The 24,120-nt window shown below is 44.5% G+C and overlaps 1 protein-coding gene across 1 annotated transcript in view; it reads left to right on the top strand.

The window, feature by feature from the left end:
- The first annotated feature begins 5,941 nt into the window (after positions 1–5,941).
- esrrb (estrogen-related receptor beta) overlaps positions 5,942–24,120 on the top strand; it is a 51,547-nt gene continuing 33,368 nt past the window's right edge. Inside the window, exons 1-2 of the mRNA XM_084683317.1 lie at positions 5,942–6,011; positions 16,230–16,298. The gene's annotated coding sequence lies outside the window, so the exon portion shown is untranslated. The remainder of the gene's footprint in view (positions 6,012–16,229; positions 16,299–24,120) is intronic.

Genomic DNA, 24,120 nt, shown 5'->3' on the forward strand with positions numbered 1-24,120 from the left:
ATGTGGAAGGCAAACATAGGGGGGCTGGAGAGCGAGTGAGAGAGAGAGAGAGAGAGAGAGAGAGATACAGCCTAGAGACGAAGTGAGAGAGAGAGAAGTGAGAGAGAGAGAGGTGCAGACAGGAGTGGTGGTATAGACTCTAAGCCCCCAATGGAGACAAACAGAGAGGATTCAGTCCCAGCCTGCTGCTGCTGTGTGTTCGCTGCCTGTGTGCCCCCCTGGGCTGTGGGGGGCCCAGCCAGGAGGACTTGTGTGGCCTGGTCGTTAGAGCCTTAACAACCTCTGCTCTCCACACTGTGTTAGACACACCACACACCCTCAGCGACGCCACAGCAGGAGCAGTACGCCGACTGACAGCAACTCAGAACAGGAAGAAACTGACTGCAGGCCTTCCTGTATGTAGGTCTACCTGTCTGCAGACCTACCTGTATGTAGGCCTACCTGTCTGTATGTCTACCTGTCTGCAGACCTACCTGTATGTAGGCCTACCTGTCTGTATGTCTACCTGTCTGCAGACCTACCTGTATGTAGGCCTAACTGTCTGCAGGCCTACCTGTCTGTATGTCTACCTGTCTGCAGGCCTATCTGTCTGCAGACCTACCTGTCTGCAGGCCTACCTGTCTGTAGACCTACCTGTCTGCAGGCCTACCTGTCTGCAGACCTACCTGTATGTAGGCCTACCTGTCTGCAGACCTACCTGTCTGTATGTCTACCTGTCTGCAGGCCTACCTGTCTGTATGTCTACCTGTCTGCAGACCTACCTGTATGTAGGCCTACCTGTCTGCAGACCTACCTGTCTGTATGTCTACCTGTCTGCAGGCCTACCTGTCTGTATGTCTACCTGACTGCAGACCTACCTGTCTGTATGTCTACCTGTGGCCAGCTCTGCTTGAGGGTCTTTTTTAATTTTTTTGACCCCAAAACCTGATCTTCCACAGAACAGCAACTTTCCATGAATTTTCCTCTCCATCATTTATTGTGGCTGGTCAGTGACAACAAGATCACGGTCGAAGATAGCTCCTTGTAAATGCACAGGAAGGGTTAAATCCATCTTCTCTGCTGAAGGTGAGATCAGCTCTGAGAAAGTCGGGCAGAAATGGCTGATGTGATGTAGGCCAAAGGCAACCCTGAAAAAGAATCCTGCTGTATTTTATGACATATCCCTCTTAATGGTTATAAATACTAAAGTATCACATGCTTGACACTATGAACCAAATCTGGCCATGTGCCGCTTTCACCTTCCAACTCTACATCACTTGGAATGTGAAAGTTTTGAAGGCTGGGCTCACCTTGTCCTGTATAGTATAGTAAAGTGGTGCTAGCACGGTTTGTCAAAGTGGAAACTGTGCCAGAAAACCGCCGTCCGTCGCACTCCCATCCATTTAGATTCCCTTAAAAATGAAACTTCAATGATGAAGAACATGTTTCTTACACATTAAGACACATCTTAATCATAGACTGTACTTTATGTTCTTAATTCTTGAAATATTGAACATTTGTGCTGGTTTTCTACTTTATTGTATTGGGGAAAGACAGGAAACGTATTCAGATTCTTTCGTCTTTATGTGTTGCCTACAGTTGGTTTAGTTAATGCACCCTTTATTTGCTGTAATGCTACAATGAGTCTCTGCAAATAATTTCAACATTTTTCCAAGGATTATTACATTCTCTGCTTCATAAAGCAAAATATGACTGCCTTGGAAGCATCCATTATCCACTATAATAGTGAAAGTTATTCCAGGGTGTATTACTCCACATAATTCTATTAGGCGAGATTATTGTCTGTTCAATACAATGAACTGAATCGTGATTTTTTGTAGACATCCATTTGTGTCATGTTCTCATCCTATATGTTCATCGGAACACAAACACCTTAGTGCCTTAAACAGTGCTGTTGCTTAAATGCAAAGCTTAGCCTTTGTGTCCTGATTTTTCTCCCAAGAGCAAGATTATCGTCACAAATATACGCCTTGCATGAGTCAAGACATTATTCTGCTGTAGATCTGCCTGCAAGGCTTGACATGAATGCAATTTCATGTCATTTGAATGCCTTTCATGAGGCAAGGACTCTTTTGAAATCGCTTAAAAAGCTCATGCACTGCAGTGAGTGCCAGTGGCGCTGGGTACAGTGAAGTCGTGTCGACAGGCCCCAATTAATGATCGGGCGTCTCTGAGAGTGAATGAATGAGGGGCTTTGAGAGGATTCCTCCACCTTAAATCCCCCTGTGCTGCTCCTGCTCCCAGACTGCCTGTGAAGAACAATCAAACGACCGACCCTCCCCCCCTATTTATCACTTTAAGACATTAGCTAGACATGGGCCTGAATATTAACCAGCTCCTGTTCCTGGGGAGTTCCACAGCAAACCCTGTGTGTGGCAACATACATGTTTAATCACAGGGGAAATGAGCCCTTTGGATTGCTACTGTGTGCTCAACATTCACAAATGATCCAGGATTTTCGAAGCAAAATCTAATCATAAAAAATAAAAATAGATTAAACTTTAAAAAGAATTGTATGCGTTTTATCATATATGGATGTAAGATTTAAAAAATTAAATAAAAAAAGATTAAAAGAATACACAGAATATTGTATTTTTACTCTCGCACTGTATTTCACTCTTACAACAGCCCTGCTTCGACGATCTTCCTCCCTATCTACCAGGCTGTCGCTGATCTGCCTCCTTCAGGGTTAAACCTTTAAGAAGAGAAAGACCTGTTCCTGAGCTGTGGTCCAAGCCCTTCTCAGAGAGAGCACCTGTCTGAGAGAGAGAGCCTGGCTCCAGGCTGGGTTTCATCGCCCAGGGTGCACCACAGCAGGCCGGCCCCCCTGGGCTCAGCCGCTGATGCGTGGAGATCCAGGGCGTCTCCTCCTAATTGGAGTCACGTCCTGCAGAGCTCTGTGCTGCTCCTCTCTGTGGCCCCGTCCCTGGGTGTCCCCTGAGCTGGACCAGGAGAGGGCCCAGGACAGGCAGCACGTGCCCAGGGAGAAGCCTTGAATGTCAGCCTCGTTCCCGCCTGCTCCCCCCTGACCCCGTGTGGATCTGGGTTCACCCCAGCACGCACAGACACCACTGGTAGAGGTGGAGCCATGGGAGATGGTAAGGGAGGATTTGTAAAACACTGACTGGATTAAAAAGACTGAGCTAAAATCCTGATGTAAAGTTAGGTGTTTGATAATGATTATTTGGTTCATGGCCAGTGATTGACGTACTTTGTATAGTAAGATTTATAATACAGCCTATTTTTCATTTGTTTAGATGATTACATATAAATCACATTGTTTAGTGAGGAAATTAAGCAAATCAGCTAAATGAGGTAGAGCACGCATGGGTTACCTCTGCCAGCATTTATCAATCTCAATCTCTCTCACAGCCTCGGAAATTGAAAACTAAGGAAAGTAATTTTGTGCCCAATGGAAGTTTTCCTTTGGAAATTTTGCCTTCCATTAAGAATCAAATTAAGTACTGGACCACTGCTTTCTGAGAGTCCCTTTAAAACCCCACTACACACACACACACACACACTTACACATACATACACACACCAAAACACCAACTCTCACACACATACACACACACACACACACAGTATTAATTTGTGATTTATTATATCCGCGTTGAGGTAGCCATCATAGCATGCTGTTGAGTGAAAGGTTTATCCACCAACACAACTTTGTGTGTGTGCACAAGAAAGTGTAGGAGTGTATGCAAGAGTGTGTGTGTACCTGAGTGTGTGTGAGTGTGTGCTCCATGTCACAGAGGGAGTGAGACAGAGTGTGCTGCTATCCTTCATTGCTGTGGGTCAGTGTTTGTACGTGACTGCAGGTGACCAGCGTGGGACAGGAGAGGTCACTGGCCTGCAGGCTGACCTCTCCCAGTGTCCTGAGCTAGACACCCCCAGGGACCCCCAGGGACCCACAATCCTAAACCAGTGCGACATGCGGCGCCCTGCTGGGACAGAGGGGGTTCTGTCTGTCGTTGTCATTAAGCTCTCCTGGATATTGTTTTAAAAGACTGCTGATTGGAGGACGAAGTAACAACTGAGTTGGTGAATGCTCTTCTGCAGGATGTCTCTTCGCTTGATGGTCAGTGTCCCTCTCTTTCCCTCCTTCCTCATTCTGTCCTGAATCCTTCTTTCTCCCAGGTCTCCCTCCCTCTTTCTTTCCCTCCTCTGTTCTGTTCATCCCCTTCCTCCTCTGTGCCTCTGTCCCTCCCCTGTCTACCTGCAGCTGGGAGGACAGATGACAGGACTGGAGGTTTCAGTGTGTCTCTGCTGGCTATCCTCTGTAGGATTCCACTGAGTTTAAGGTAACAGACTTATTTGTCTATTGTGTATCACATATTCACTCCTGAGTGCATGTGTCTGCAGCACAGTGTGTGTTCGCATGCGCTCATATGGCTGGGTTGTGTGTGTGTGTGAGGAGAGAATGTGTGTGTGTGTGTGTGTGTCCAGACTCCAGTCCTAGGTTCACAGGACTGTCAGTTAACTAGATGAAGGTATGTTGCTCATTTTTCATCTCTTCAACTGCCTCAGGGGCTCCTTCTCTTGATTGCACTGCAGTCAATTCACAGGTCCCCTCATTAGCACCAAACACGGTTTAACTGCTTATGTGAGAGGGTTTGTCCAAGACAATACCAGACAGACTTCTTAGTTTAAGCTTTTTATTTGTAATTTTCACTGAACGGTCTTTATGAGGTTTTTTTAATAAAACCACAATTCTATATGATTTTGTGCATTGACGGTTTGCATTATATATTTTTTTGTTGCCCATGTGAGATAATATCTCCTCGTTAGAGATAAGGTACTAAAGTACTGCACCAGAGCCCTTTGTACTGAACGTTCTATTGTGAGAAAAGGGCATGGATAGGAACATAGATAGAGGTGATCAATAAGAAGTGCAGTTTCCTCCCCAGGCCTGCTGCCATATCTCGCCTCTGGTTGGCGCTGGGAAGGGGTCGGGGCTGGGGTCAGGTATGCGATGGCAAGGGCGGGCTTCTTCCCCTTTATCAATCAGGATTTTAATTACACACGTCTAGGGCGACAGCTAGATTAGAAACCAATCGACGCTATCGGCAACAAAATCTAATTACTGTTTATTGACAGATAAGGGCAGGCCCCCTTCACTTTCCCAAATAAGATAAATCTCCTCCCCTGTTAGACAATGAGAGAGGCTCTTACTGTCCATGAAAGACTTTATGATAAGTAACTCTCCTCCTGAGGAATCTATTGGCGCCTGTGATATGGGGAACCCCTTTGGTGTTCTATAGTAGGCAATCTGGACAATTTGCTCATGCAGACATACCTGGAGCCTGAACCAGAAGCAGCTCTGTTTAAGAAGCATCAGCCCTCGTCCTGCTTATTGCTACTGAAAACTAAATATCTCTATATTTGTAGGACGATGGGAGCTTGGAGAGCATGTTTCCACCCTGTGGTTTCAGGACGTGTCTCTGCCCTGTCTGTGCTAACAGCACGTCACACACCAAGAACATTAATGATCCATCCCTCAGTCACACCTGAACCGGTCATGTCCTTGTGACCAGTAACTGACCTATGATTTTTAGGGGCCATCCAGGTGGACCAACAGCCACAGATGCACTTATCAACCCTCTGCCCAGTCTCACCACCTCCCAGCCTCCCAGCTCCCTAGCCTCCAAGCCAACAAGACAAGTTTCCTTGTCAATCTGTTCATCAGGTCTATCTTAATTTATCTTACACCGCCACAGAGACATCCTGTCACTAACATGTTCTTCCCGACGTGTATTTCCAGCCCCAGCAGGTTGTTCTCTGGACGCCGTAGCACCAGGTAGGTGCCCAGTCTTCACCCTCTTGCTGTCTGCAGGATAAACATCATCAGGATCCGTAGCAGCAGTGAAGGTTCTCCAGGCCAGTTCCTGAGACCAGCAGCAGGGGGTCTGAAGCCTGTCTGATCTCCAGTCTCCATCTTACCCCCTCTGCCCTTCACCACGCGGCACGCTGAACACTTCACCGTTAAAGCCGAGAATCTGCCTCAGGTAAATATGGAGTAAATGATTGGATTATTGTTGTTTCATTTGGCCATGTAGTAATGGCTGGATTATAAACATTGCAGGGTATAGATTTCCTGTCAGATCCTATGAATCAGACATCCTTATCTCATTTCCAGACTGCCTCTCCACCCAACACTGCCATCTCCCAGCCAGGGAGTCTGGAGGAGAGGGAATAACACACACACACACACACACACACAGCATCTACCCAGCACAGCACAGCACATGCACTCCCAAGTCCATCCGAAGATTTCAAAAACCACTTAGAGCCCCTGTCCATATTTGTTAAGCAAGTAAATCTAAGGTCTACGGTGCTCTGACTTCAGAGAGAGAGGGAGAGAGTGATGTAGAAACCATGGAAGAGAGGGCAGAGGGAAGACATGTCTCCCAAATGAAATTTAGGGGACGGGGGGGGGGGGGATGGAGGGAGGCTGACAGCAGGTGGAGGGAGAGAGGTTGGGCCCCCTGATTCAGTTTGAACCATGTAGGGGATAGCGTTTGGGTCTGAATTATGCAACGTTTTTTTGGGAGGGATTGAGATTAATGCCTGATTCTTTTTATCTCACGACTGCCCTGTGCTGATGGGAGCCTTTCTGTAGACGAGGTTTCCCATGTTCTTTCCCTCTGACTCCTGGAGATGGAAGTGCCTTTCCAGTCTGGTTGCAACACCAGTGGTATGATTGGGTTTGTATGGACATCGTAAAGGGACAAACATTCAGGAAGCTTTTTGTGCACTCAGTCCAGAGCTGCCAAGGAAACTTTACTGTGAGTCACTGACAACATCCTCTGGGCGAGGGGACTGTATATAATGCACTGTTGAAGGACTAATTGTCATATAATTCCATGTGTCAAATTAATTTGAGACTTGGACACAAAAAGATCCACTAGTGTACAAATCAATTAAGTACATTTTACTCTATTTGTTGATTAATTTAATTATAAGTGTTTTATAGATTTTAGACTGGTCTTAAAAAACTATTTCCATCTTTTGACATGAGTTAATCTATTAAGAATATGGATTAAATCATTTCCATATGGCGCTTTGATGACAGGGTGTAGGTAATGTATATGTGCAGCTCTGCTTTTGGTAGAAACATCTGGAAAGTCTGGAATGTGTACAGTTTATGAATTACAATATATTATAGATATATAAATATATAAACTGGCCTTCCTCTTTTCTCAGTGGTCAAGTTGTGAGATGGTGCTCCCTCTAGTGGTTACTGCTGGTAGGTTTCTCTGTAGTGTCCCCAACCTCAAAGATGCATGACCAGGTAAGGCTATGTGCCGAATGGTAAATTGAACATGAAACAATTATTGTATTATACATGGAAATCAAATTAAAATCTCTATGACTTGTAAAAATAACTTTGCAAACTTTTGTTTCAAAATGTCTTGTATGAGAGTCACCAAGTTTTTAACACTATCGACTGAGACCCTTGCTGTAAAGGGACATCCTGAAAATATGATATGTATCTATGAAATAGGATATTCTTTCGTATTACACAGCTAAACACACTTCCTGAGAATCCGACACAATTTGTAAGCTGCTATGTGATACTGTTGCGACGCTCGGCTCTCATTCTGCTACAGACGCGACGCTACTATTGTCTTGTTATTTATTCATCAACAGTGGAATCCGACCGACCTTTTCCAGAACTACCGTGGTATTCAAGATTTGTACCGCATGTCAACTGTCTCTACTGTTTTCTTGGTGAAGATTTAAACTAACCCAGCCACACGTTGCTGTTAATGGATTCTGTTAGGGAGGGGGAGAGCGCGAATATTCAGTGGCTCTTATCCAAATTATCCCCGACTTTTTCTCCGTAACTGCTGCAGTAAAGGTCAGTAATGGCTTCAAACAGCTGCATAGGCACCTAGGTCTTCAACGCTGGTGTAGCCGCGAGGGATGGAGTGAGGACACACGCTGGAGGAGGAGTTGATAGCGGGGCTGTCGTATGTGAAACGGCACATTCAGAATCACATTGGTGAGAGCTCCTTCCTGAAGACACCACTCCTACGCAGTTGCACCTGGGGGATTTGATATGACCTATCTTTGTAAGGTAGACTTCTCTCAACCTTACTTTTCCTCCTGCATTGTTTTGACTGGGCCTTTTTTAGTCGAGACTGTTGGCAAGCTTAGCCAACTGCTCTGAGTTTGTTTTTGAGTGTTTTTCTTAACTAAACATGGTTACCGTTTTAATGCTTTTAAGTGAAGTTTTTTTTAGAAGTAATTTAGACCAATACCTGCGTTTTTGGTTTGCCAATTTTTGTTCCCGCTATTTTCATGCGGTCTCATGCACATTCATATTGTAAAGATAGGTGTAGAAAATCTGACAATTATTTAGTATGATGAGTATATTTCTTTATATTGATTGTGGTGCTCAAAGAGCCATAATTTGGGGCTGGCTGTTTTGAAAGAAAGACTGTTAATCAATGATGATGAAATTTAAATCAACTTGAAGTGCGTCGCACGCGCTCGGTAGGCATAATTACAAACAGGAACGTGTGAGCGAGGGAGGGCAACTCTCCAAACGGTCAACAAGATTGCTGCCCTATGTTGTATTCATAGGCAAATCTCCATTAAACTCACAATTCAGATAACTAGTTTATTGAGTATGGTAATGTCAAGTTTCTTTTTTACTCAAATTAACAACGGTAAACGTGTTGTCATGTAGTCTATCCTTCCCACTACTGCAGGCTATAACGAATCCCGGAAAGGCCCTTGCTCTCACGTGCAGCGATGCACTAGCTTATAACCGTCTGTCCAGGTGGGTGCAATGAACCACTAATTAGTCGACACCAATTAGGCCATTTCATGTAAAAATGTGAAACGTTTTTACTTCCACAAATTCAAAGTGTAGCTTTTTTCAATAAAACAAAATCCTAACCAAGCACAATAATTTGATCTGGCAAATGTTATCTTCATAATCTAAAATCCCCTTAATAACCTCTGTCACTGTCATCAAAGAAGTAAGATAACAGCCATACAGTAAGACACAATAAATAGATCTTAAGAGATTAATTTTCCTATAATATTACACTTCAGTTAGGCTTCATATAATCAACACAATATATGTATTGTGTTAAAAATCATTGTTGTTACTGTTATTCCCCCTCTTTATTTCTCTTTCTACCTAAACTTTAAGATCCTTCCACCTTCCCACACTAACTACACACTCACAAACCCTTAAAAACCCACCCAAGTATAGTTTACACACACAAACTGTTTAGCACGCTAATGTACACAAAAACGTAGAGTTATGACTTGTGAATATGTTGTTTGCCAATAGATTAGCGACAGACTATTTTGATCTGCGTGAAGGAAAGTATTTCATGGCACGTTGTGCACTACTGTATAATTTTGTATCGTAATTCTGTTATCACATTTACTCTCCTCGTGACTAACTGTGTGCCTTCTGCAGGTCTATCTTTTTGTATCAGATTTCCCAATGTCAAATCAGCTGCCACGAGCAGTAAGGTTTTCATAATACAGCTGATAAGAGGTGAGGAGATGACCAGCCTAGCTTTCATGACTGAGAGGACACTGACAGAGCACGGCAACACACTGTAATATCACCCTAAAAGCTCTGCAAGTAATACATCCTAGAGACACTTGAGAATGCAAGTGAATGAAGTGTTATCTTGCTAAAAGAGAGACTGTGCACTCTGAATCCCAGTGTGTTCTCTTTGTAGTTGTCCAAAGTAAACTAGATATACTGAATGAGAGGGTTTTTACTGAGAGAATCTAAACAGTGACCTACTGTGGCCCTCATGATAAGTATTCAAAAGAGGCTGATCCTTTCTTTTCTTGACCAAATCAGTTGAATAAATATTTATTTATCTTTTAATCCAGTGTTTGAGCCATTAAATTACATATTAGTTTTGAGAAGTAATCAGCATGACTAGTAAGACTAGTTTGATGCTACTTCAGTAAAACTATAGGCCTGTGTACTGTAGGGTGGTTTTCAAAGTAATGTCTATTTCTTTCCTTTTGACATACTTCAATCGTGTTGATTTGTATGTTTTACCGAGTTAGTCGTATGTTGAGTACATTATAAGGAAATTCTGTTTGGTTTTTATCAAAAGAGTAATTTATGTGGATTGTATTCCTCTTTACTTCATGAGCTTGTCATTTTACCTCAAACAAGCTGTGCCATTGACTTCTACAAAATTGTATATTACAATGTTAGTTCATTGACAGCGTCATTTTATGCATTTTATGAGACCGGATGTTTTATCCGTGCTGCTCTGAAAGAGATGTTGCTGAACATCAATAGGCCTGTGATGATCAACAGGGATTGCGTGATGTTTTTGCATCGATTATGGAAACATGAGCCGATGAATAGAGATGGATTCATCTCCAGAGGGAATACCAACACTAGTAGCAGAGGGACATTCCTGTTTCCCCTCTAACAGACTGTTTTAGCACAAGAAAAAGAAGGCTACCATTATCCACTTCCTATCTCTCTCTCTCTCTCTCTCGCTGTTATCTACAGTACTGGTAGATGTGGTCCTCAAGTCCCATAGTGCTCACTGGCAAAATCTTGTTTTAGTAATAGTAGACATCTTTTTAGCCTCTGTCCTCTCCTAGCTTAGTTTGAACGATGTGGGCGAGTTAGTCTGTTCCAAGTGTCAGCTCTTTTGTGACCGCTCTTTTCTCTGTGAAGATGCCATGGTGAGCTTTGCTCTTATAATATGGGGATACTGTAACATGGAGCCCCTCATTGACTGTGAAATGGTATCTGCATTCTCTGCATTCCTCCTGAGCTTGATCAACAGCGAAACACAGGCAGGTTTAAATCTGGGGGCAGAGAAGACAGGGCTGGATTTTCCGCTGCTTTAGAAGCTGATGTGCTCCCACAGTTTGACTCATGACTCGAGATCATCTCTCACAGGTGGTGAAAGATTCACAAAAGCCCCTCACATGCAGCACCCACAAACGAGGCTCGCTACTCAACTCAATAAATTCGTTTACAGTCTTAGATTGTTTAAAAGTTGTCTTGCGTTGTGGAACTGATTCAGTTCAAAAGCAACTTCGCTTCCTGTTTTGGTTAAAAAGCACCAGTTGTCAAGTATTTGTTTTGAAATTGCTGAAAGAATGAGTAGGTCAATGCACTTTTCTAATAATAAATAGAGTAGCCCATTGAATCTTGTTTTATAATAAGTACAAATTCAATCACTGAGGAGTGATCTTATTACAGGCCCAAACCATTACTTCAATAAAAAATAATGCCAAACATTTTGTGCATACATTTTTTATATGGGCCGTAAGATATTCAGCTTTCACAAAAAACATTTTTTATTTTATTTTGCAGCAGAATTTAAAGTTTAAGACTATATCTGTGTGCCTATGCTGCGTAATGTGGTTTATCTGTCCTCTCTTGTAATAGTGAGCCGGTGTATGTGTGTTTCAGCATGTGTGTGTTTTGTGTGTAGTGGAGTGCGCTATTGAACGAACGAATGTTCAGATCCCTCCTCCCCCGCTCTCTCTCTGCCGGCCTGTAGCTTTAAGTCCTGCCCCTCAGAGCCAGCCAACAGCAGCTGTTCCATATTCATCAAGCCCTCGAGTCTTAAAGAGCCCTATCCTAACCATGGAAAGAGTCATTCCTCCCGCTCGCTCTCTCGTGCTCTCTCCATCTTAGCGCTCATCCTCCACTGCCTGCGCTTCTCTCTCTCTTTCACCCCTCGCTCTCCCACTCTCTCTCTCTCTCTCTCTCTCTCTCTCTCTGTCTCTCTCTGTCTCTCTCTAAGGCACACACGTTCTCTTACATACACACACTCACACACACTCAGACACACATACGGTCTCTCACACTCACACGGATGCACCCACACCCTCTCACATCATCAAGGTCCGGCGTACCTGTGCAGGCTGGGGGGGGGCAGTGCTGGAGGTGTTTGGTGCCGTCTCTGAGGGAACTGGGCTGGCATTTTGGGGCAGAAGCAAGTCTCAGTTGTCGTTTATTTCTTCTTCCGCTCATTCCTGGAATGCTAAATCTGGACTGATGGACATTTCAGAACTTTGTCTACCAGACCCTCTCAGCTATCATAACCAGTAGGTGCATCTCTTTACTTCACCCCTTCTTTTAACCCTGTTCTTCTTCTGTGGTATTGGATGTGTTTTTTATTCCTTCCTTCTTTTCTTTCTCTTGCTTCTCTTTAGTATTATTATTATTATTTTTAATAATATATATATTTTTTTAGAACAGCTGTTTTTGTTCTCTTCACAAAGGACCTGCAGAGCTAGGAGCTAAACTTTTTTCTCTGCGTTAGTGAAGATGCTTTAGCTTCTGCTGCCTCTGTATTCCTCATACACACACTCACACACTCTTAACACACAATCAAACACTCTTAACACACACACACACACATTCTCAACACACGCACACACACTATCCAGCTCCCTCTTTATTGCTTCTTGGCGTGTATTGGGGGCTATTCAGTCTCGGTGTCAGTGTGATATAGTGTAACGCAACAGGGCAGGTGTACTGATGAGACTGTGTTGATAGGGGGATGCATGGTGGCCCATTGTAGACGCGTGACACTATTCACGTTTCATTAAAAGCATGGCTGATCAATTAAGGGTGCCTGTTTGGCATGCGTGTGTGTTATTCCTAAAGCATTTGGGTTGCGTGTCCTGTTGGGTTAGGGGGTTGCTGAGCGATGGCATTGTTCCCGGCCAGGGCCACCCTCGGAGGAGGACAATACGTTTAAGGAGATTAGATTAAAGATTAGATTAAAGTGAATTCACTGAATTGGGGAGGGTGAATTCCACGCTGCAGTGTGTACCCAGAGAAAGACAAGCACACGGATCGGTCACCTTCTGTCCTAGCCAAGAGCACGGGAGACGAGCTGCCCACGGCCAAAATGTAAGCTTACTTCCTATAACATGCCCCGTCAATGTGGACCTCTCATTATATGCACTGTAGACTCCCGATGCTGTGACCCACTGTTTCAACTCAGTTGAAAGTGGTGAGTGTTCTGTGTTGATCTGCACTGTTGACAGAGAACGTCAGAGGTTTTTTTTAAAAGGCTTTGGGTCAAACAGATATAAAACTGTATTTCTATCGTTTTTCTACTCAGTGCTTTCTTATTTATATTTTTGGAGGCAGAGTACTAAAAAAATGACCAATAAATTGCTCATATTGATATTAACTTACATTAACTTAATATCTATTTTTGCTTTTGTATACATGGACATATAATACTCACAAATTGAATCTTGAGTGTCAATGTTGTAGTTTTTATTATAAAATGTTTGCTGCCTGTGTAAAAAGAAAAACTTTAAATGAAAATATTATTTAAGGCTGTTGTGATTTAAATCTGATCACATAAATATAAAATGAGATGAAACTATTTTTTATCTTCACTAGGTGTATAATGAAAAGGCCCCATGAATTTATACTGACATTTGAATTGTTGAGCAGTATGGATTTCCCCCCTGTATAGTATTTCAAAGTGCTTCAAGTGCAGGGCTCCTCAATAGAATAGCGCAGAGAGATGAAAAAAGAAACACACTTTGTCAGCATGCATTTAGAGACTTTCGGTATTTATTGGGATTAGGTTGTAGGCTAATTATTGTACATTTTGTGACAAGACACAAGCTGTGAACTCATTACCTAGCAAGGTGCGCACGTTGTAATCTCCTTTGTTTTTCCCGGTAATCTGGATTACAAAGGTTCAATACATCTCTGCAATTTACACCTCAGTTAACAGTTGACCAAGGAGGATTTAAGTGTTTATCAAACTAATTACTGATGATTCTCTCAGGTTTTACTTTGATAAATGTTTTTCATCTGAAGTGTATTTTGTGTATTGTTGTGTACATTCTATTGTACATTGATTAACCAAGTTACAAGTGATGTGTAATAGATGCATTGAGAGTAGAGTTCCTTCATAAACATTTTTTACTATATATTTCAAGTGTCCATTTAAAACAGGTATTTTTGTCACACCTATGACAAATGATCCATGAGCTCTATCCAAATCTGTGTTCAGTGTTAATTGTCATATCATCATAAAATCATAAATGAAAACTAATGTTGAATTTATGTATTTGTATGTTTATTTACCAAAACCTCTCTCTCTATACACAATATAATACTCTGCTAATATTTGTATTAGGAGAGTGAACAGAATGTTATAATATTTTGAATAATTGACTTATTAGGTTTTGCTTCACATTAGTTCTACAGAAGTTGTGCTTATAAATATCTTATCACATAGTGTTAAAGTGACATTAAGTGTAACATTTACATTGTTTTAAAGATGAAATATTAAATGATTTGGTCCTCAGCAAAAATTGTACATGTACATTGTTGTCATAGGAAGCAAAAGAGCAAGAAAATACATTATAAATAAAAGCTGACAATATTGTTAATACCATTAACTGTATACATTAAACAATGTACATATATAACTATATATATTAGAAAATGTATGTTTTGAACACCAGTATTTGGTCACAAAATGTAGAACATTTTGAAAGTGTATTTGGCATATTTCTGATATACACTTAATAACATTTCTACAACAACAGCAGTTATGTCTTTGTGACTTGTAATGTAAAATAAGATTTTTTTCTGATAACTAATCCAACGTTGATTGTAAAACATCAAAAACATCAATCAAATGTTATTGTATTTTGTGGGGGTCAGTGTGTCAACAGAATAATTAATGCCTTTTTGTCAGTAGTAGAAAATTATTATTGTTTCATAAAGACAGAATAATACAGATAAAGCATCTACAAATAAAAATAAAATCAGAAACCAACAATGGTAAATTTACAACTAAATCCAATCCAATTGATTAAACACAAGAACCCATTTTACGTTTCCTCTAGGGCCTCTAGTAAAACAAGACAGTGTTAAATACTTGAGACACTGTGCTTGGAACCTCCTCAGCAGTGGTTCTGTGTGTCTCCGTCTGCGAGGACAGGATTCCCAGCTCCCTGTCTGGGCTGGAGGGCTGGAGGGCTGGAGGGAGGGCGCTCCGTACAGAGGGTCTGGGAGTTGCACGTCCTCCGTGTAATTAGCACCGCACTGATGTGGAATCAGCGCAGTATGGAGGGTATGGATTGACCTGGGGGGGGGGGCTGTAGTTGCCTCGGAATAGGATTAAAACACTGACTGTGTTTATCTCAGCTGATTTACCACGATATGTTATTGTTTATTTGTATGTGAGCTGGAGAGCTCAGAGCAGGAGGGCTGAGTTAGTATTTAAAGGATGACTTTGCGTGTCTTTTTTAAGACTCTTTTGTTGGCATCTATATCACACTTGCTTTGTGTTTCCCTGTCCGTGTCATGGGGGATGTGTGTCCAGCCTGGTCTCTCGCTCCCTGGAGCCCACTGGGCTGCGGTGTCAGTCAGTCTAGGCTCCGTCAGCTCGGAGGAGGATGTGTGGGTCCGGCAGGCTTGTTGCTGCCGCGCCTCTCTTAGATCAGCCAATGCTGAGGACTGTCAGTTTAGGTTAATTTGCGCTGGCTTGCAAACACGCACCCTGAAAGGTAGAGAAACCAGACTGAGCTTCTCTCTGTGCCTGACATGTCCTGTCAACACCCAGGTTTAGCCATATTCTAAATGTCCAGTTTGCCTTTATGAAATTAGAGCTTTTTAATGTATTTGTAGAATGGTGGCAGTCTGCGCACCGTGATGAATTAGATTCAAATTAGTTTGACTTCATTCCCAGGTAGCTGCTTCAGGTTCGGAAAACGCGTGTCTCAAAATTCCTCCCCTTTTTTCCCCCTCCTCTCTTCGTTCTTATTAGGTTTTCGAAAACAAGGCGAGGGAATTGCATTAGTGTATTTTAAGTTAAAAGCTCTTTGCTCTTTGACCAAGTGTTTCAGTGTTATTGAGTTAATCAGATTTTTGCTGTCTTCGTGGAGATGCTATCACGGGTCTGAGGCTGGCGGGTAACCAAAGCAGCCCTGCTCAGACACGACCCAGATGGGATCAGCTTACGGTCATTTGGTTTCAGAATACATTACCAAAAGAGGCTTCTGGCCGAGGACGGCCGGCCCGTGAACAGCCAGGAGCCTGTGGCCGCAGTGGCCCCCCGCCGGCCCACCGCCGGCCCACCGGCCCAGCCCGCCTCTCCCTCAGCACTTAAGGGGAGGTGTCGGGACATATATGCCTTTCAAAGAAAACCTAATGTTTTAAATTCAATTTGTCACCCAATTCTAAATGCATCTCCTTGTACCAACAGGGCTTCGTTGTCCAATTCATTAGGGCGATTACTCAGTCCCCTGGCCACACTGGAGCCTTCCCATTTCTGGTAAGCCCTGCATATGAGTATCATTTCTTTCACTGTAAATATGTCACTCCGATGGGAGAGAGCATCTCTCCGGGGCATCTAGGGATGCAGTGGCATTCCCATTCTGCATCTCTCTCTGTCTCTCTCTCTGTCTCTCTGTCTCTCTCTCTCTCTGTCTCTCTCTCTCTCTCTCTCTCTCTCTCTCTCTCTATGTCTCTCTCCCTCTCTGTCTCTCTCTCTCTCTCTGTCTCTCTCTCTGTCTCTCTCTCTGTCTCTCTCTGTCTCTCTCTGTCTCAATGTGTGTAGTGTAGATATCAGTGTGCTGTGATGCTTGGATACACTGTGGAGACATTAATAGGTACAGCAAATGATAGAGTAAAAAAAAAAAAAAAAAAAAATGTTTTCCCCTCATCAGTGATTTAAACGTCTTTGTTTATATTTCACATTCATTCACCTCATTTATTCAGTCAAAGGGCCTGTACCATCGTCTCCGATAAACACACCCCTCGCAGCATGCTAGGGGAAGTCAGTGCTGAACAGGTTTTATTTTAGAAGAGGTGACTCAGAAGAACTTGTGCAGTGTCAGTCCTGTCCAGTGTCCTGTGATTAGCTCCCACTATTTCCCAACATCCTCTTGCTCTGAAACCACCAACCTTCACCACAGGCGTCCATCTTGCTCTTCGCCACGGTAACCTTGGACACCTTCGCCGCAATGTGAGAATTTGTTTAAAAATAACCAGGTCCATTAGTGTGGGAGGACGAGGCTGCCTGCGTGGATGCTCTCTGCACTGTGGCAGGGAAGTGCTATCACTGACACGGTCTGTCAGCATTTCTTCCTGTTGTTCCAACACCGAAAGGCCCCTCTTCATTTACACACACACACACACACCAGCAGACAGAGAAAGATTTGAGGCAGGGTCAGAAAATCTTTACATTTGTTAAAGCTGATGAGAAGAACAAGCTATAATAAAATATTGATTATTATTATTATTATTATTGTCACCTGCTCCGTGATTGTAAAGTGGAAAATAACTCAGTAGTTGTGGATGTGTCTGATCTGAGGCTGTCTACAGTTTTTTCTCAGTCTGGGTTGGTGTCCTGACAGACCTGAGGGGAAATGACCCCTCAGGTGCTTTTACATAAGCTCTGTCTTAAACGTAAGGGAGGGAAAATGCTGAGTCCGCTAATTTATACTTGGTAAGGAGTGTGGAGTGGGTGGCTATGCCGGTGTTTATCAGGGTATGTTATTGGTATTGAGCGCCCCATCGTTTGAAGGTTATGTTTTGGAGCAGTAATTGAAATGCAAAATAACGTTAGGATCGATGGTTAGCTCTGTTTATTTATGAAATCAATATTGAAACAGCCCGTCACAATAGCACATCTGATTCATACTGACGGGTTAACCAAGTACGCGGCCTTGTGTTAGTCCTGACTAGGCACACGCTTTTAACCTGTCAGCCTCGCGCCACAAGGCACACGGCCGCCCACACACGGCGGGGGGGGGGGGGGGGGGGGGGGGGGGGGGTCTGGCTAGTTTGAAGTAAGGCCTTCTGGGTAGCAAAGACACGTCTGCTGTTAAGTGACAGTTTTGTGGTGTGTATTGACTCTGCTGGTGTTAAGAGTTCAGGAGTTGACTCTGGGGTAAGTTCAGTCAGGGTTTCGTGACGTAGCGGCAGTGAATGATGCTCGTTCCTAGTTGGCCTAGAGAGACTAGCCCTGGCGAGTAACCAGTTATTCAGGAGGGAAGGGGTGGGCTGTTGGTCGCAATCTTGCCTGCGTAGGCCTCAGCACGTTGACTGGGCACATGTCGGCTATCGACGTGTGGGTGCCCTGAGGCCTTTGTCAATAAGCTCTGCTGTCACTTTGCAAAATGGAAGCGAATGTTAGCGTTTTTCCGTTAATAATAACAACAACGTAGTAAAAAAAAAAAAGAAGGATTCTGTATTTGTGCCACAGACAGCGAGGGATCTTTCGGATATTTTCTCGTCCCGTCCTCAGTTTGTCATTTGCCGTTTTCTGTCTTCCGTCTCCTGGAAGGTTACAGCGTCCATTTCATTTCTTTGTTTTAATTCAATGTCAAGGTGCTATCTTCTCCACGTAAATCAGAGTCCATTATACGGGCGCTCTGTGCCTCCGCCGGTGCTGTTCTGACCCAGGAGTGTCTCTGTAAACCAGAGTGCATTATAATGTAAATCTTTATTCATCCCTCCGCTAAGAGAAGCTTCTCTGAAGCCATATCGGGAATGTCATAGCAGGGACATGGGGGAACATGCTGTAGAGGGGACTGGGAGAGGGAGAGAGGACATGTGGACAGGGGATGGGAAGAGAGAAGGGACAGGGATAAGGGACCCCACACGGATTGTTGGGCTACCTCATCAAACTAAACAAATATTTAAACTTCTCCCCGATTTCATATGATCATCGATCTATAGAGATGTTTCTGACCCATTATTGTCATTTTCATTTGGTTGTGTGTGCGGCGCGCATGTGTAAGTTTGCGTTTCCTGTGTTTATGCGTTTGTGTGTATCCACGCTAACTGGTGTAAAACGTTAGCTGTCGAATCTGCCAGTTCAACGTCCTCCCCTGTGTGAGGCTGACAGCAGAGCAGGCAGAGACGACATGCATGTTTAGATTGCCCCTGAAGGAGATGCTTTCATTCAGGAAATATCCCCAAACTTTAATTATCCCTGAATAGCGTGGTGCAGGACGCAGACGTATAAATCAGTCAGGGGCTCCTGCCTTTTTACTATCAGTATTTATGGGGGATGAGGGGAGGTGGGGGAGAAGAGATGGTCCGCTGGGACCTCTCCACACCCATCAGGACGAGGGTTTCTGCCCTATACACAGACTGCTCTGGACCAATCACACCAGATAGTCAGCTGTGGACCAATCACACCAGACAGAGACAGCTGTGGACCAATCACACCAGATAGTCAGCTGTGGACCAATCACACCAGACAGAGACAGCTGTGGACCAATCACACCAGACAGAGACAGCTGTGGACCAATCACACCAGATAGAGTCAGCTGTGGACCAATCACACCAGATAGAGTCAGCTGTGGACCAATCACACCAGACAGAGACACGGTGTGACACTGTGTCTGTCCAGACATTGTTAACCAGGACATATTTTTCGAAGGTGTTTTATCAGCGATAGATCAAATTTATTGCACGGTCAAACCAAACACTAGTTTTTGATAATACTCTGTTCTCTACTAGTATGCACTAATAGTGATGCTAGTGACAGCTACCAGGTGGAGGTACCAGTAGCTTTGTGTGCACCAGTAGCATGTCCATGCTGTGCCTGAGCCTGGACTAACATTTACACATTTGATTGCAGCTAAATTGTCACGGGCACCTGAGAAATCAGCTATTTTCAGACAGTTACGTTTTTACTTGTATATTTATGTGCATGTTTTTCCTGTGCGTGTGTGTATAAGTGTGTGTGTGTGTGTGTGTGTGTGTGCGTGTGTGCGTGTTGCTCTGGTGAATAGTGTAATTTATGAGTGGGGGAAGAGGGGCTCTTTGTTTAAAGCAGGTAGAGTTTCCCCCTAAACATGGACAGTCTATCAGAGGAAGATTAATGAAGTAATTTCATGCATGGCTCCTTGCCTCTACCCCCCCCCCCCCACACACACACACACACACACACACATACATCCCAGCCGTACTCCAAGTCACTGTGTCTAAACCCAGGATTTACATTGGCCTGTGTTAAATGGCCGCAACCTTTTACAATAATATTTCTCTCTGTTGGTAGTCAACACACACACATGGCCGAATACATGCCATCCCTAATATGGCAGCTTCACACACAATAGAAAGTGTTTACACATTATTGTCTCCCAAAGTCTTTGTCTTTTGAATTCTGTTTACTCCTCTCAACATGTCTAATTTTAAATGTGTTAACTGAAGTCTATCTACCGTACAGAGTTACTATACTATTAGTAGACCTGCCTTTCAGGAGTGCTGTCTCTCTCTCTGTCTCTCTCTGTCTCCCTCTCTCTCTCTCTCTCTATGTCTCTCTCTCTCTCTCTCTCTCTCTCTCTCTCTCGCTATGTCTCTCTGTGTCTCTCTCTCTCTTTCTCTCTCTCTCTCTCTGCTCACCTGACCTGATGCAGTCAGTCGATATGAGAGTGAATGAGTTGAATACAGGTCACTGACCAGTGTGCTGTGGTCACTTGGAAGGTTGGTGATTGAAAAGGATGGAAGTCTTGATGAGTTCAGTTAGTCCGCTGTGTCCCCAGCTGTCTCTCTGTCGTCTAGGAAGGATAACATGCTTTTAGTGACGGGGTTGAAACCATGAACATTTTTATTTTGTTTTAAATAAAATGTTTATTTTTTTTATCCATTTGATCCAAAGCGACGTGCAAATAGTGCATTCTAGAAAGAACCGAAGCAGATGAAGGATCGGGTGTGTACATATCTACGGTCAACCTCATGTAATGTAAGGCTGCTAATTATTTGAATTTAAAAAGCCACTATTCTATTTTCAAACTGTAGTTCAAATCCAGTGGTCTGTACATGTGTGCCAGCGTAGCCGGCTCGGACAGTAAAACACAACACAGTACAGTGCCTGCTGGGAGCCAGTCTGGTGGTAAACACAACAGCTGTTAACCCTTCACCCTCCCCAACTAGGTAAGCTGAACCCAGGCAGCTTACTCCCAAACAGGATATTCAGCCGTTTAAACCCGATCCTCATCGTTCAGGCTCGTTTGCAGGGACCCCAGCCTCCCTCCTGCCTCCCTCCTGCCTCCCTCCTGCCTCCCTCCTGCCTCTTCAGGTGGCCTCATCAGACTTGAGGCAGACTAGAGGCAGCTTGGTGGGAGGAGGCCCTGCTTGTCTGTTTTCCTGCCATCATCGTCAAACAGGAAGGAAGCGCCGGGCCGGGCTGGAGATCGATTGATGTGATCTGCGTCTTGCCTCTGGAGCGCGAGGCTCATGTTGTCGTAGTGAGTGAGCTCATGGCTTTATAAAGACTACAGTGACATCGCTGTGGAGCAGCTAAATTTAATCCTCTGCTGGAGACTGAAGATCTTAATTGCCCGGGCCGCTAGCAGCCAGGCCCTGCTGGTAACCCAGCACCAGGCCGGGCCTACGGACTATCGATCCAGCCGTGGCCCTCGCCTTTCCATCGGCACGCACAGAGAGCACTCTCTCCCTCAAACCCTCCCGTCTCTCTCTCTATCTCTCTCTCTATCTGCCCCCTTCTCTCTATACCGCTCCTTCTCTGTTCCTCTCTGTTTTTATCTGCCTCTCTTTCTCTCTATATCTGTCTCTCCCTTCCCCCCCCTCTCTCTTGGTTCTCTCTCTCGCTCTCGCTCTCTCTCTCTCTCTCTCTCTCTCTCTCTCTCTCTAGCTGTCTATTCTTCTCTCTATACCTCTCACTCTCTTTCCCTCTCTCGGTTCTATCTGTCTCCTCTCTTTGTTTTCTTCTGTAGATCCGCACATCATAAATCTCTGTCAGACCCTCACCAAGCGTCCCTCCCCCTCCTCCCCTCCCTCTCCCCTCCCCCTCCTCCCCTCCTCCTCTCTGCTTAGAGCGCGACTAATGAATGAGAAGGTCCAGAATAAGGAGCATCTCTCAGACTCTCACATTAGAGTGGAGTCTGTGGGGACCCTTCCACACACACACACACACACACACAATTACCCCAAGGGTGTTTTGCTCCCATATTCCCTCGATGGTCATTGACCTAAAACCAGTTATACAAAAAGGCGTCATCCATATTTCACACCATTTGTCAGCGTGTCTGTCCCTCCCCTTCTCCCGGGAGCCAGTCTCCCTCCACACACACACACACACACACACACACACACACACACACACACACACACACACACACACACATGGCATTAACATGACCCTGTGAGAAAACACTTCTGCAGTGAAGATTGTTTTGGTGTCTGATGTGTATTTTATATAATTGTAGCTATGGTAGTGAGAGAGCAGCCAGGCCTCCCATCTCCAGACGGGCGCTGTGGGACGCGGGCGCGGTAAGGGGTGGCGGAGGCCCCCTGAGGAGGGGTCAGCCAGGCAGCTGCTAGCGGGCCGGGCCGCGGCACCAGGCACCGCCAGGCTGAGAGGGGCTGGCAGGAGCTAATTGAGTTCCTTCTCCCACGCTGACTCTGGGGCCAGTGGCTTATCAGGGACATCGCCTGGGGCCCTCCAGACAGATCTGCCCCCACTGGGGCATCTGATATCGCCATCACCCTGCCTGCGGATGTCACTCCCCCCCTCACTCTCTCTCTCTCCCCGCTCCGCTCTCTCTCCCCCTCTCTCCAATCCCCCCCTCACTCTCTCTCTCTCCCCGCTCCGCTCTCTCTCCCCCTCTCTCCAATCCCCCCTCCTCTCTCTCTCTCTGTCTCTCCACTAGGACTGTAGGACGAGATTGGCAAACGTTTTTGGGGTGTTTTCATCATCCCACATCCCGGACGTGGACTCTGTCTGTCTGAGTCCGGACTGAGCTTTCATCCCGGCCCCTGTGTGTCAGGTGTAGCGGTGCTAAGAGTGCTGTGTATGAGCCTGGCAGTACGTTGGAGTGCCGTGTGATGGTGTTCTCCAGTACACTACGTGGCATTAGCACCCCAGACAGCAGAGCAGGAAACACTCAGATGGAATACCTACAAATTGGGCCAATTAGCTGCGTTCTCGTCACAGTGTCGGGTTCCACCCCCGGAGAGAGACGGGGGGACAGGCTCTCCTCAGCTCCTCTCACAGGGATCGTTAGGCCAGCTAATCCAGGTCTTTGCTGCAGTGGAGGAATGATATTAGGGATCCAAAATGCTGTTAGGAGGGCCAGGTGGAATCAGATTAAAACCAAACTGCACAGTGTGCTTTTGTGGGCCCATAACCCACCACTCAGCATGAATTCTGATCAGTACAAAGGAAACAAAAGGACGAAGAGAGGAAGAGAGAGAGAGAAAGGGAGAGATACTGTATCTCTGTCGTCCAGCCCTCCTGTGGGCTGGCTGGCAGCAGAGAGAGAAGAGCTCGTACCCTGAGCGCAGAACACAGCTATGGATTTCACAGTGTGTGCGAGTCTCTGTCAGTTCACCTCTTGGTTTCTTGTCCTGGATGTGCAGAACGCAAACTAATTAACACCTCGGCCCCATATTGTATTTATTATTCCAATTGATGCTGTCAAGGTATTTAAGACTCATAACTCATTTGACACATAATGGTATTTATAGATTTAATTTGGACCTGTCCCATTTGAGATCAAGAATATTTATAGAAATATTCAAGAAATGTTGATTAATATGCCGGGTTCAAATGGTTAGTATTCCTTCAGTGTCATTAATCAATATATTCCGTCTTGTTAAAAACATAAGCACAGCAGTACTATAATGTGTCATCGCAGAGTGAGTTAAGGGTATTCCAGCCAGCACATTTATTATAAATGACCAGATAGAGCTGGAGGAGAAACGGTTAAGACACTTATGCAATTATGCTAAGTGTCACCCTGCAGGTGACCTTTGAACCGGGGTTAAGCTTACTCTGAATTTGTGAAATAAAAGCTAAATGGAGCCATCGTCTCTGCTTACGTTTTAATATATCGCCTTTAATAAGCGGAGTGCAGGTGCCCTATCGCACAGGTGCCTGTGCCATCTGAAACAGAACATAAAGCAGATGAATAGAGTCACACATCCATCTATGGGGATGCAATCTGCATTCATTATTAGGAGCAGGGAGTTAAGTGACAAAGTGAAATGAGCTCCACTTTTTCACATCCAGAGTGTTTCTGCAAGAACATGTACCCAAGATCTTTCAGTACAGAGATATTTCTTCTTTTTAAAACGAGTTTTCACTTTTGGCATTCTGGGTTTAACGTGTAGGG

The sequence above is a fragment of the Hypomesus nipponensis genome, chromosome 3 (genome assembly GCF_054491055.1).
Source record: "Hypomesus nipponensis isolate SF chromosome 3, ASM5449105v1, whole genome shotgun sequence".
Lineage (NCBI taxonomy): Eukaryota > Metazoa > Chordata > Actinopteri > Osmeriformes > Osmeridae > Hypomesus > Hypomesus nipponensis.